The following is a 15,114-nucleotide window of genomic DNA, read 5'->3' as shown; positions in this document are numbered from 1 at the left end:
CCGGCGCAGTGCACGACGGGACGCCCCCGGGAAGGGGCGGAGCCGTGTCCGGGCTGCGGTTGGGAAAGCGCAGTCACTCCGAGGGGCGTGTTGAAGAGGGTTTCGCGGGCTCGAGCGGGGGAGGGGGGGGACCGTTAAAACCCTGCCCAGCGCCGACAGGAAGCTGCTTTAATGGCTAGGCCTACTTGGTACCAGGTTTTCGGCTGGGAAGGACCTTGAAGACCATGCGGTTCAACTTCCAATTTGCAGATGTGGAAACTGAAGCCGAGAGAGGGTATGCACCTTGTCCAAGGTTACTCAGCCGGTTAGTGGCCTTACTGGGACTGGACTCAAGCGCTCCTGACTGCTCTTGGCCTTACACGCATCTCCTCCAAGGAGGTGAATGCTAATACAGTTACTTTAGACCTATTTATAATTTGAGGCCTGTGCTGTTATAAGGTCTAACTTATGTGGTTTGGACAGTTGGATTTCTCTTACACTCCCATTCATAGCTATTAGGTACTTGAAAGAATAGAAATGTTTCATCTTGCGAACGTGGCACTTTTATAAAGGCGCAACCGTGAACCAGAAAGAATGTGTGTACAGGCATAAAGAATCGTGGTTCTTAGCCTTTTTAGTTGTAAGCCCTCAAAGAAACTAAGGAAAGATTTTCTTAGCAAAATGAACATAAAGAAAATGTGCGTACAGTTTCTTGACTTCCCCTTACATTGGTACAGGGGCTCCAGGTGAAGAATTTCCAGAATTGTTACATTTTCACCATATTGATCTAGGGTTAATTGGATGCAGCTAGCTTACAGAGCTCTTTGCCATATAGCTTCAGCTTGTGGAAGAATTGCCCTACTCTAGCCATACTGGGAAAACCTAAGAGCAACTCTGTCCTTGTTGAGAAGTTCCAACCAAGAGTTAGGAAGTTTCCTGGTGGTCTAGTGGTTAGGATTCCGTGCTTTCACTGCCGTGGCCTGGGTTCAACCCCTGGCTGGGGAACTGATATTCCACAAGCCACGCAGCGCACACACAAAAAAAGAATTAGGAAAGGTTGGCCAGCTACCTTTATTCCTTAAAGGAAGACGAGATCTTTCTCTGCCAGAAATATCTGGAGTTCTAAAGCTGGAAGTGTGGGGACACCGTTCCTTACCCTACCTGTGACTATTTGATTTCCTGTGGCTTAGCAGTCCTTTTAATCTCAGCCTTTTGCTTCATCTATCAGCTGATGAAGAACTGCCCTGTGTGTGTAACTTTATTAGGAATCAATGAAGATTGGGATGACGTCCATCAAAATCTTTGTATTGTCTTTATGAGTATTACCCATACTACAAATGATCCGCAGTTCTGTTTCACTCCAAGCCAAGTTTCTCCTGTCCTTTTATCAGCTCAACATCAGTCATGATACTACCAGTGAGGGGAAATGGATTTTTAAAGTAGCTGGAATAAAATGCTGGGAAGATAAATGTTTTGCAGCAAAGTTCCAGTCAAACATAAGGTCCTTACCACAGCCAACTGAAATGATTTTTTAGTTGAGCTAAGATAGGTGCTTTGTAGTCCCTATCAAAACCAGCCAACACTGTCATGCATTCAGCAGATGCTACTGGGCGCGATAATGTGAGTGCTTAGCATTCAGATTCCAGAAACTGACTGCCTGAGTTCATAACCCAACTCTGTCACTTCTAAGCTTGTGTGATTTTCTTTGCTTTATGTAAAGTGGGGCTAATAATTGTACCTGCCTCATACAAAACTTTTAGGAGGTCTTAGTGAGTTGATACATGTTAAGAGCTAACACTGCCTGGCATCTTGTATATGTTGTATATACATTGGCTGTTATCTATTTAGCATGTATTTTGTACGAAGCGAGTGGTTCTTGGCCCTTGGCCTATTAGGGAAGAAAGACTTTAATCAATTAATCTCACAAACAGATGTAAAGTTGTAAAAGTGAGAGATACCAAAGAATGACCCAGCCAGGAGGCTCAAGGAAAGCGTACTTGAGAAAGGAAGAGTTAATTCAGGTGGAGAAGGGAAGAACAAACATGTGCAAAGGCCCTGTGGTGGGAGGGAGCTCAGAGATTATAAGAAACTGCAAGAAAGCCGGCACACCCAAAATACAGGGAACAAGGGATTGAGACAAAGCTAGAGTGTTGAGTAAGGGAAAGACCATGTGAGAGCCTCACATGCCAATGCTTTTGTCTATATCCTAAGACCAGAGGGCAGCTACTCAAAGGTTTTAAAAAGGTCTTTGGTTGCAATGTGAAGATTAAGACTGGAAAGAGAGGAGCAGATGCAAGGAAACCAGTTAGGCCATTGCAATAATCCAGATATGAGCTGATACTTGTAGAAAGGAGAAAGGTAGAAGGAATAGTGGAAATAGAGATAGGTATTGAACTTGGTAATTGATTGGAAAGAGAGGGAGGTGTCACTGGTGCCTGCTAGATTTCCGGATGGTGATGCCATTTGCAGTGTTTCCCAAGTAGGAGGAATTGGAGGCCATGTGGTTTAGTGAATGTGGAGAGGTACACAGGGGCTTCAGGTTGTATTTCTTGAGCTGTGTATGGAGTCCATGGGTTTTAATATGCTATTCTCTATAACAGGAATATTCATGTCCAATGAACAAATTCTGAAATTAAAGAGAGAAAGTGGATTTCAGTCTTACTCTGCCACTTCTTGCTGTCTGATCCTGAGCAAGTTACTTAACGTCTTAGTCTTGTGAAATGGGAGAATCTCTGCCATACCATTGGGTGATCTGAGCATGAATGGGAGTTGGGAAAGTGCTCGGTGCAAGTGTCTTATGACGGGAGTTGTTCACCAGTATCTGTTAAACAATGAATTGGTGAATGGATGAGATCAGATGGCATTCTCCAGCTCAGTCCCCCCACTAACCCATGGTGCTTATGTGTGAGGAGACTGGCTGCGAGGGGAGAAGCAATCACTCTATGACCTGATGCCTTTTCCTCCTGAGCAAAGCTGGCTGACCTCAGAGGGGTACATGCAACTCGTCCTTATGTCCCGTGAGAAGTGATGGTCTAGCTTTGTAAAACTTCACCGTCTTTTCCAGTGTTATCCACACTAGGGCCCATGTGTACCATTGGTCCAATCAAGCCGGTCATATAATTTCATCCTGCATAAGTGCTCAGCACTATCCTAGGCCTGTCCCCTGCCTAGGTTCCCTCCTCATCTCTCCCAGTCTTCAGGTCATGCACAAGTTTGTTTCTTTGTTCATTCATTCAACTACATGAATTTATTAGATGTACCCCCCACCTCCCAGGTTATGTCAGGTATAACATGGGGATGTGATAAAGTCCATAAGAAAGTTTCAAACCAAATGCTGTCATGGAGCTAAAATATCAGAGGAGGAGGAGAGATTTTTTTCCTGACTCGTGAGAGTACTTAGTAGACAAGGGGGTTTTGAGCTGAACCTTGAAGGACTGGAGAACTTTGTAAATATAGAGTTTGCAATGAAGCCTTCTACAACTAAGGTAGTGCACATTTATATCTTCACTTACTAACAGTGTGATACTGGGAATGCTTATTTGATATCTTTGTGTCTCAGTTTCCTCATCTGTAAAATGGAGATAATAGTTTTAGCCAGGGTTGGCTTATAGGTGTGAGACCTATACAGTCACACAGGTGCTTAGAAATGCTGGCCCCTCACTTGGTTTAATGCTCTGCTGTCACCATGTTGAAATTCTTAATAATTTTTGAACAAGGGGCCCTGCAAATTGTGTCCTGATCTTGCCTTGTAGGATTATTGCAAAGTCCTAAGAAGTTAATACATGTAAATTTCTTAGAACAGTGAGGGCCTGGCATATGATGGGGGTTCAGTAAGTGCTAGCTGTTATTATTGTTATTATCCTCTGAACTCTTACTACAGTGTAGCTCACAGTATACCTCATAGTTTATTTAGCATTTAAATAACCAACAGATATTTTTGAGTGCCTGTTCTATAAAGGCACTGGATGGGTCACAAAGATGAATAGGACAGTACTTCCTCCCCTAGTTGGTGGAATAAAGCATGTATTTTAAGCATACTAATTAGTAATAAATAATAAAATATGTCATATGATGAGTATAGAAATTTTTAAAAATAGATTTTTGGGCTCCACCTTCAGAGAATCTTAGTAGCTCTGGTGTGGGGCTTCAGAATCAGTCCCCCAGGTGATTTTATTTATTTATTTATTTAAGGGTTTTTTTTTTTTTTTTGATGTGGACCATTTTTAAAGTCTTTATTGAATTTGTTACAATATTGCTTCTGTTTTATGTTTTGGGTTTTTGGTCACAAGGCACGTGGGATCTTAGCTCTCCGACCAGGGATCAAACCCACACCCCCTGCACTGGAAGGTGAAGTCTTAACCACTGGACCGCCAGGGAAGTCCCTCTGCCAGGTGATTTTAATGAACAGGCAAGTTTTAAACCATGGGCATTAACTCCAGGGAGGTCATGTGGAATAGAGGCAAAAAGCTTGGCATTGGAGTTGGTCAGGCTGGGGTTCAAGTTCTGCCATCTACTAGCTCTGTTACTTTGCATAAGTTACTTAGCTTCTCAGTTTCCTCATTTGTAAACATTAAAACCATACTTTAAAGATTAAATTTTAAGATGGTTGAAAAGCTGAGCACATAGTGGACACTTAATTATGGGTTTTTTCTCTAGAAGGGGGAGATGGTATCCCAGGAAGGGGCAGTCAAAGAGGGCTTCCTGGAGGAGAGGATAATCCACCCCCATACAACCAGTATGGTTTGGATGGGGAGAAAATTCTCTGATTACACACTCTAGCAACAGCCAAGATATTAGGTGAGTATTAGAGGAATGCTAAGTCACAAAATAATTGATGGGATTTAGCGGCTGATTAGAGACAAAGGAGAGAGAAGAATGAAAGGTGAGTCCTAGGTCTCCAGCCTTGAGTATTTTTGAGAGTAATCATTTTAAAAACAAGATCATGTGTAGGAGCTGAGTTGGTGTAGGAAGGTGGGGTAGAGGTTAGGGGAGGGGTCGTGTGTATCCAGTTTTAGAAACATTTAGTCTTTCATGTCATAAGGGGACAATTAAGGGAAACTGTACTTTTTTTTTTTTTTTTTTTGGCTGGGCCGTCCAGCTTAATGGATCTTAGTTCCCTGACCAGGGATTGAACCCGGGCCCCCGGCAGTGGAAGCTCTGGGTCCTAACCAGTGGACCACCAGGGAATTCCCAGAAACTGTACATTCTTGATTGGGATTTGGGAGAAAGGCTGGTGCTTGGGAAAGAAGAAGTTAGAAGTCAATAGATCAGAAACAGTCACTGAGCTCCCAAGGATAAATTATGTCTTAACATTCTATAAAGAGAGAAAGAAAAGGAAAAGATTTTGGAACTGGAAATGGGGTTACAAACTAGTAGGCACTAAAAGTGAGAGGGAGAAAAGAAGGAAGAGCAGAGGTAGAAAAAGAAGTGGGAGAGTGGACTGTTCATAGCTATGGTGGTCTGAATAATGTTCCCCAAAAGATGTCCATGTGCTAATCCCTGGAACCCAAGAATATGTTACTTTACCTGGCAAAAGGGACTTTGCAGCTGTGGTTAAATTAAGGATTTTGCGATGGGGAGATTATCCTGGATTGTCTGGGTGGACCCAGTGTAGTCACAAAGGTCCTTAGAAGGAGACAGGAGGATAAGAGTCAGAAAAGGAGATGTGATGACAAGAGGTAAAAGCCTGAGTGATGTGGAGCCATGAGCCAGGGAATGTTGGCAGCCTCTGGAAGCTGGAAGAGGCAAGGAACAGATTCTGCCTTAGGGCTTCCAGAAGGAACACAGTTCTGCTGACCCATTTTAGACTTCTTTCAGAACTGTAAGAGAATAAATTTGTGTTGCTCAAAGCACTAAGATTGTAGTAATTTGTTATAGTAGTGACAGGAAACTACTGCAGTGGTTAACAACTGAAAACAATCCAAATACCTAACAGTGATGGATTGGTTAAATAAGTTACAATACATTAGTATGATGGACTACTATAATTGTAGTTAGCCATTAAAAATTATGCAGTAGGGCTTCCCTGGTGGCGCAGTGGTTGAGAGTCCGCCTGCCGATGCAGGGGACATGGGTTCGTGCCCGGGTCTGGGAAGATCCCACATGCCGCGGAGCGGCTAGGCCCGTGAGCCATGGCCGCTGAGCCTGTACGTCCGGAGCCTGTGCTCCATGGCAGGAGAGGCCACAGCAGTGAGAGGCCCGCGTACTGCAAAAAAAAAAATTATGCTGTAGAAGATAATTTAATCGTGTGGGAGATGTTCATAGTAGATTGCGAAGTACAGAAAATAAGTTAAAATATTGTAGGTATTTATGTGGAAAATTCATCAAGAGGTACACCTAAGAGTCATGCATTTTTTGCACTGACTGTATGGTATACCTCAAAAAGTTTTGCAGATTGCACATAGATGTCCTGTTTGGTTCAAAGAAGGGAAGCATGTATTATACCTGTGTATTCATGAATAGGGAAAAGACTGGGAATGTATAAACCAAATGTTAATAACGGCTGTCTCTGGGTGGTAGGATTACAGATGATTTTTATATTATTATTATTATTTTTTTTTTGCTGTACGCGGGCCTCTCGCTGCCGCGGCCCGTCCTGTCGCGGAGCACAGGCTCCGGACGCACAGGCCCAGCGGCCACGGCTCACGGGCCCAGCCGCTCCACGGCACGTGGGATCCCCCTGGACCGGGGCACGAACCCGCACCCCCCGTACCGGCAGGCGGACCCCCAACCACTGCGCCACCAGGGAAGCCCTATATTCATTTTTTATTCTTCTCTGTGTGTTCCAAGTTTTCTTCAGCGAACAAGTATTACTTTTTTGATCAAAAAATATATTTAAAAAATTAGTTTTTAAAAATCAAGGGAAAGGAGTAGGGAGAAAGTCTGGAGAATGATTTGCAAGCTCAAGGGCAAGGGCCCTGCAGCACCTGGCACAACCAAGCCTCTATAAACTATTATCTGAAAATAGGTGATTTTATTTTGGCTGGGGTACCGGGGGCATGCTGCATGGTATGTGGGATCTTAGTTACCCGACACGGGATCGAATCCTTGCCCCCTGCATTGGAAGCGCGGAGTCTTAACCACCGGACTGCCAGGGAAGTCCCAATAGGTGGTTTTTTAAAACACTGTATCCCCCCCACCCCAAAGCAGAAACGGACTCAGTACTGGGGACATAGAGAGAAGGAAGAAGAAGAAGAAAAAAGGCAAGAATATAGAGATAAAAGCTTCCTGGATCCTGAGTTAGGAGGGCCTCCAAGAGATGTGAAGGAAGTGGAGCAGATTGTCTAGTCTTACCCCGGCCCGGTTCTGTGTTTGTCACAGAGTCTGGAGACAGACCAAACACCCTCAGCCGTTTTCTCCTTTCATTTATTCAATCCTCCTTTATTTTCTTCCTTTGTTCTTTTTCTAATTATCAAAGTAATACATGCTTCTCACTGGAGAAGTTTGAAAAGCATGAAGAGTTAAGCAGAAATCACCTGTAATCCCAAATTATATCCACCACTGGATTATTGGCATACTTCTCAACGTAGTTCAATTTTAAATGAAAATTGAAGTATTATTATGTAACATTTTTGTCACCCCCCCCCCAAAAAAAATGTACTTTCAAGAATTTTAAATTGGTTCAACTCATTGTCAGGTTGTGTTAAAAATTAGTATGGGGGCTTCCCTGGTGGCGCAGTGGTTGAGAGTCCGCCTGCCGATGCAGGGGACATGGGTTTGTGCCCCGGTCTGGGAAGATCCCACATGCTGCGGAGCGGCTAGGCCCGTGAGCCATGGCCGCTGAGCCTGCGTGTCCGTAGCCTGTGCTCCGCAACGGGAGAGGCCACGACAGTGAGAGGCCCGCGTACCACAAAAAAAAAAAAAAAAAAAATTTTTTTTAGAACCAGTTTACCAGTACCACAGCTTATGCCCCTTTGCAGTCAACCCTCCATCTTACAACCACAGTCTGCTTTCTGCCATCTTTCTTTTGCATTTTTAAAGGATTCTAGGGACTTCCCTGGTGGTCCAGTAGTTAAGACTCCATGCTTCCAATGCAGGGGGCACAAGTTTGATCCCTGGTCAGGGAACTAAGATCCCACATGCTGCTCGGCGTGGCCAAAAAATTAAAAAAAAAAAGAATTCTATAAATAAATCATGCAGCATATACTCTTTTGTGCCTAGCTTCTTTTGCTCAGTGTTTTTTTTTTTTTTTTGAGATTCATCAGCATTGTTGCACATAGCAATAGTTCATTCCTTTTTGTTGTATTCCATTGTATGGATATACAACTTGGCCACAGCCTTTATTTTGGTTTCCACAGGAAGGAACAGGTGAAGCTGGGTAAGCAGGCTTAGGATTGGCTAGTTTAATAATTTCAGTGGACATTGGGGCACAGGGACTATCTCTAGTTGTCTGGTATCTGGCCCTGGGGTGATGAGGGCAGAGGAATAGTGACTCTAATTGTGAGAGCCTGATAAAGTAGGTGGTTGGAGTAAGGGTTTTGGATCGGTTGTTTATATATAAAAGGTGCACTGGCAGGAGAATGGTTTACTATCTCTAAGAATTGGCTAGTGTTGGGAGGGCCAGTCTGTCCAGGGCTAGCAAAGCCCCAAGATGTCAAATACAGAAAGTTTTTTAAAACACGATTAATACACCTTGTTGAAAGGTTAATCTAGGGACTTCCCTGGTGGCGCAGTGGTTAAGAATCCACCAATGCAGAGGACACAGGTTCGAGCCCTGGTCCAGGAAGATCCCACATGCCGCAGAGCAATTAAGCCCATGCAACACAACTACTGAGGCCGCGTGCCACAACTACTGAAGCCTGCATACCTAGAGCCGGTGCTCCACAACAAGAGAAGCCACCGCAATGAGAAGCCCGTGCACCACAACAAAGAGTAGCCCCTGCTCGCCACAACTAGAGAAAGCCCACGTGCATAAATGAAGACCCAGTGTAGCCAGAAATAAATAAATTTATTTAAAAAAAAAAAGAAAGAAAGAAAGGTTAATCTAATCTAGAAAGAATCTGAACTCTGGGATGCTAAGCATAGCTGAAACAAGCCTACATAACAGATGGTGCGACCTGGCCCCCTTGTCACACTTGGCCCTAAGATTCTCCTAGCCAGGATATTACCCTACAGTCAGTAGATTGGAGGATCCTTTGGGAAAACTGACCAGCTCAAGAAGAAATACCTATAGACACTGTATTAGTCTCCTAGGGCTGTTATAACAAATTACCAAAATCTTGGTAGCTTAAAACAAAATAAATTTATTCTCTCTCAGTTCTGGAAGTCAAAAGTCTGAAATCAATCAAGTCTGAAAACATGTCAGCAGGGCCGCGTCCCCTCTGGAGGCTCTAGGGAGCATTTCTTTGCCTTTTCCAGCTTCTGGTGGCTCCAGGTGTTCCTTGGCATGTAGCAGCATCACTCCAATCTGCCTCCATCTTCACATAACTTTCTCCTCTTCTCTCTGTCTCTCCTCTGTGTTATCTCTTATAGACACTTGTTATTGGGTTTGGGGCCCACCCAGATAATCCAGGGTGGTCTTATCTCAAAATCCTTAACTTAGTTACATTTGCAAAGACCCTTTTTCCAAATAAGGTCACATTCACAGATTATGGGGATTAGGATGTGGATATATCTTTTGGGGGGGACGCTATTCAACCCACTAAGAGCTGAGAGTCCCAAGTGAAAGTCAACTCACTATAGTAATGCCCAACTGCAAAGCCCTGTCTCAGAACACAGAGCTTCCAGAAAACTTTAGTGCCTCAGTCTTAAACATGAATGGACTGTCAGAGATTACCAGGTAGTTGAAGAAAATCTCTAACATGAAAGACAAAGACCAAACAAACAAACAAGAACAAAGGAACTTAGAGGATACAGAAACAGCACAGAGACCAGAACAAAACAAAGTATAATTTAAAAAGATGATAGGGGACTTCCCTGGTGGTCCAGTGGCTAAGACTCTGAGCTCCCAATGCAGGGGGCCCGGGTTCAATCCCTGGTCAGGGAACTAGATCCCACATGCATGCCACAACTAAGAGTTTGCATGCTGCAACTAAGACCCGGTGCAGCCAAAAATAAATATTAAAAAAAAAAAAAAAAAGATAGGTACTTCCCTGGTGGTCCAGTGGCTAAGACTCCACATTCCCAATGCAGGGGGCCCGGGTTCGATCCCTGGTCGGGGAACTAAGATCCCAGATACCGCAACTTAGCCCACACACCATAATGAAAAGCCCATGTGCCACAGCGAAGACCCAGCACAGCCAAAGTAAATAAATAAAAATAAATTTATAAAAGGATGATAAATATTCTTAGATATGGAGATGTTACATCCAAGAAATAAGAACAGAAGGGTATGTATATTAAAAGAATAAAACAGATCTTAATATGATAACCAATAACTTCAATCAAAGGGTTGGAAGATAAAGTTGAGAAAATATCCTGTTTTTAAAAAAAACACTGGGGAATTCCCTGGCGGTCCAGTGGTTAGGACTGCACTTTCACTGCCAAGGGCCTGGGTTCGATCCCTGGTTGGGAAACTAAGATTCCACAGGCTGCGCAGCCTGGCCCTCCCCCAAAAAATAACCTGGAAAATTGGCATGAAAAGATTTTTAAAAGCTAGAAGTAGCCCAGGAGGATTAACATTCAACTAAGAGGAGTTACAGAGAAATAGAGAAAAGTGGAGGGAAAGCAGCATTGAAGGAATAATTCAAGAAATCAAGTCAAAACTAAATGGCCTACATCTCCAGAATGAGAAGCCCACTGAGTGCCCAACATAATGGATGGGAAAAAAATCAGAAATTTCAGGTCATTGAGTAAGTAGAGGAAGGTTACTAAAAAATTCTGAGAGAAAAAGTTAACGTTCAAAGGAACAGCCGTCAGAATGGTACCATGCTTCCCATCAGCCATGCTGGAAGATGGTGGAGGAATGCTTTCGAATTATTTATGACCTCTAACTTTATGAATTAGCCAAATTGTGAATTCAGTAAAGTAAGCATATTTTCAGATGCGTGAAATCTTAAAAAATTTTACTTCCTACCCATGTACCCTTTCTTAGGAAACGTCTGGAGGATGTGGTACACCAAAACAAGAATAAATCAAGAAACAGGAAGACGTGATCCTGGAAACAGGATATTCAACAGAGGTGAGAAATGAAGAGAATCTTCAAGATGATGATGAAAGGAAATCCCAGGGTGACATAACCTGGCTGCAGGCCTTTGAGAGTAATCTGGACTGGGGCAGGAGGACAGAAGGGACGTCTCCAAGAAATCAGATGGAATGAATAGAGGAAAAATTTACACTTCTGGTGATGGTGGAGAATAAATTCATTATAGGGACATGGAAAACTAAGCCAAAAAAAAAAATTTTTGTTTTGAATTAATGATTAACTCCAGGAAAAAATGTTTTAAAAAACTGAGAAAGAAACAAAGCTTAATGATAGTAGACTAGCTTGGCTGTGGATAATAGTTATGGAGGCGTAATTGTGTCAGCGGAGTATGGATGTTGATCTCCACCAACCCCAGCACTTGTGGGCTTTCCTTTGTAGACTGCATTCCAGCCAGCAGGAGTGCTCTTTGTTCCAACTACCCAGGGCTGCTTTTCTTTAAATGGGAGTTGAGTTAATTAAATTCAATTAGTAAATTAATATATTAATAGATTAAATTAATTGTTGAATTAAAATATCAGTAAAAAATGAGTCTAAGCAATACACACACACATTTTTTTTCTTTTTTAGACTAAACACCTTGAAAAGATTATCAAGCTTTAAACTTGTGTTCTAACTAATTTGAGACTTTTGATTTACCCAAACAACATGTAGTGTATACCCAGCCTTCATCCCATTAAATAGGGAAGTTAAGTGCTATGTATTTGAATCTGGCATATGTTAGGCTGACGTGTGACACATTATATTGTAAATTTTTTTCTAGTTTTTTTCCACTAGTGAGCAGTTTGAGGGCAGGCTCTTGTCTGTAAGGTTCTGGCACTTGACACAGACCTTCGATTTTTTTTTTTTAATCTAATTTTAAGTCACCACAAGAGACCACAGTTTGAGTTGATGGCCACATCTAATACTTGCAGAGCCTTCCGTTGCTCACACACACTGTCACATCCGTCTGCCCCATACTGAGGTTGGTGTTTTCAGTATTCTCTCTTCTACCGTCCCATTTTGCAGACGACGACCTGCGTTCCAGAGAGTGCCTTGCCGAAGGTCGCACAAGTCAGCATTGGAGCCTCTAGCAGAACTCAGGTCTCCTGACACCCAGTGACACATTAAAATACTTTTTAAAAAACTGGTTAAAAAAAATTACCATCAACCATTTTTAAGTGTATAGTTCAGTAGTGTTAAGTATAGTCACATGGTTGTGTAACAAATCTCTAGAACTTACTCATCTTGCAAAACTGAAACTTTATATCCATTGAACAACTCTCTACTTTCCCCTCACCCCTGCCCCTGGCAACCACCATTCTACTTTCTGTCTGTGAATTTGAGTGCTCTAGATACCTTCTGTAAGTGGAATCACACAGTATGTGTCTCTTTGTGATTGGCTCGTTTCACTTAGCATATGTTCTCGAGGTTGATACATTTCCTCCCTTAAGGCTGAACAGTATTACATTGTAGCACATTTTGTTGATCCGTTCTTCCATCAACGGACACTTAGGTTGCTTCCACCTTTTAGCTATTAGGAATAATGCTGCTCTGAGCATGGGTATACACGTATCTCTTTGAGATATTGCTTTCAGTCCTTTTGGATATATACTTGGAAGTGGGATTCCAGTAATGCATTTTTTTAAATATTTATTTATTTATTTATTTATTTTCAGCTGTGTTTGGTCTTCGTTTCTGTGCGAGGGCTTTCTCTAGTTGCGGCGAGCGGGTGCCACTCTTCATCTCGGTGCACGGGCCTCTCACTGTCGTGGCCTCTCTTGTTGCGGAGCACAGGCTCCAGACGCGCAGGCTCAGTAGTTGTGGCTCACGGGCCTAGTTGCTCCGCGGCATGTGGGATCTTCCCAGACCAGGGCTCGAACCCGTGTCCCCTGCATTGGCAGGCAGATTCTCAACCACTGCGCCACCAGGGAAGCCCCAGTAATGCATCTTTTAAGTTCTCCATCTCATTCCAAAAATGATTTGAGGCCACTGTCCCAGCACCTTCATAAGTATTAAAAAAAAAAAGTTCTGAATTTCTAATGAATGAACAAAGGGGTCAGAATGGAACAGAGGAGACAGCAGAAAGGAGTGGCCTATGAGAAGTTTGATAGAATAAAGCTTTTTACCTTTACCCTCGGGAAATAGCTGCAAATAATTAAGATCCACCAGAGATGGACTGGAGTGGCCAAGGCTTGTTTTCTCATCTACATAAAGGTCTCCAGAGCATTCCCAAAGTTGCATTCAAACAGAGTACGCCCTGTGCATATGAAAGGGTCACAAAGGAGGGATTCGGTATTCATGGTACGTGGTCTGTACAGGGGTGGGTGCACAAACTCAGATATTCTGGGCCTGTCATGGGACCTTCATAAAGGATCTAGTCAGAGTGGGGACTGTGGTAGAGTGTGCTGGTCATAAGTCTGTACTCAGCTCCAGACATTGATGTCAGATCTTACGATTTTTCAAGAAAAACTAGATACACCTGAAACTAACACAACATTATAAGTCAACTATACTCCAATAAAATTTTTTTTAAAAAAAGAAAAGCTGAAAATCTGGATTTCTGTGTGAAATACCATGATTTTTTAAAGCTGGCATTTAAATTTTCAAAAAGATTTAAAAGGCATTGTGTAAATCAAAGACAAAATACAAGTTTGCAACCTCTGGTGTGTGGTACTGTGGAGCATTTATGGTAGGTAGTGAGCTCTGGGGAAGAATTGTGTCTGGTTTGTTTGGCCAGGGCTGGGAAGAGGTTAATGGGGCCTAAATCAAATGCCTGCACCTGCACAAGCTCTGCCCTTCTGTCCTTGGGTAAAGTTTAATGTGTTGCAGGCAGAGAGGAAATGGCCTAAAATGAACCATTAAGTTCTCCTGGTAGCATATCTGTGCCGGTCAGACAGGAGGGGAGGGCCCCCAATTTCGCATCATTTCTGTGAGATTCATTTGTGCCTACTTCACAGAACCGCTGTAGAATAAAACATCACAGATTTGGAAAGGTGTTGAATTTCTCCTAAAATGTAATGCAGGTGCTAACTGGGATAATTATCTTGTCGTGAAGAGCTCAGAAGAGTGTAATGTTTTGGGAACAGCTTCTATAAAAGCTGACCTAGGAGATGCTGGGCCCCAGCTGTGGCTGGAAGAAATGAAGGGGAAAGAATGTGTCAGCCGTTGTGCTCTGGTGGGTTTGAGAAGGAGGCAGAACACTGATCTTTCCTGGAAGTGGCATTGAAGAGTCAGTGCGGAGTTGAGACATACATGTGGCCATAAATGGCATGACCCTGCTCCAAACAGCTCAGCTCGTGCCTGGCTTCGTGAACCTCACACTGGAAGTTTCAACTGCAATAAACTTCTGACCTTTCCATCAGTTCCTTTCAGTAAGAGTTTTATATGTTATAGACTATTTCAGGGACTTCCCTGGCGGTCCAGTAGTTAAGACTCCTCACTTCCACTGGAGGGGGCACGGGTTTGATCCCTGGTCCGGGAACTAAGATCCTGCAAGCTGCATGGCACGGTCAGAAAGAAAAAAAAAAAAATTTCATATTCCCTCTTAGGAGATTTGAACTGTTACCTCTGTTACTTAAGAAAGCAGCACTGCTTATTACTACTACTACTATCATAATGTTAGTAATATTCCTATCATGCTTTATAACTTACAAGACCTTTCACTTGCATTCTTCTCATTTTGTTTCCTGGTAACTCTGAGATTATTATTTCTCACTTTACAGATAAGGAAACTGATGGTTTCCCATTGTCATTTAGCTAAAGTTTAGAATCTTCAACGTGACCTAAGTCCCTCCCTAGTCTGGGCCTTGCCTACCTCTCCAGATCCCTCTTTCACTACCTTCCCAAGACCTCTCTTTGTTCCAGCTATTCTGGGTTTCTTTTGAGTTCCTTAAGTAGGTCAGGTTCTCTCCAGCCATAGGCCTTGTGTTGCATGTGCCGTTTCTCCCACATAGGACACTTTTCCCTGTCCTCTTTGCCTGGCTAGCAACTACTCATCTTTTGGGTCTCAGTTT

General features: G+C 43.0%; 1 long non-coding RNA gene across 1 annotated transcript; it reads left to right on the top strand.

Moving 5' to 3' along the window:
• The first annotated feature begins 73 nt into the window (after window positions 1–73).
• LOC309975504 lies at window positions 74–14,387 on the top strand. The gene is made up of 3 exons (XR_014326949.1): window positions 74–274; window positions 11,012–11,098; window positions 12,128–14,387. It is a non-coding gene; the product is annotated as an uncharacterized lncRNA (long non-coding RNA).
• The last annotated feature ends 727 nt before the right edge of the window (window positions 14,388–15,114 follow it).

Source organism: Leucopleurus acutus (genome assembly GCF_964270905.1).
Source record: "Leucopleurus acutus genome assembly, chromosome: 19".
Taxonomy (NCBI): domain Eukaryota; kingdom Metazoa; phylum Chordata; class Mammalia; order Artiodactyla; family Delphinidae; genus Leucopleurus; species Leucopleurus acutus.
The sequence above is the reverse complement of the archived record's forward strand: the minus strand, read 5'-3'. Positions and strand labels throughout refer to the sequence as shown.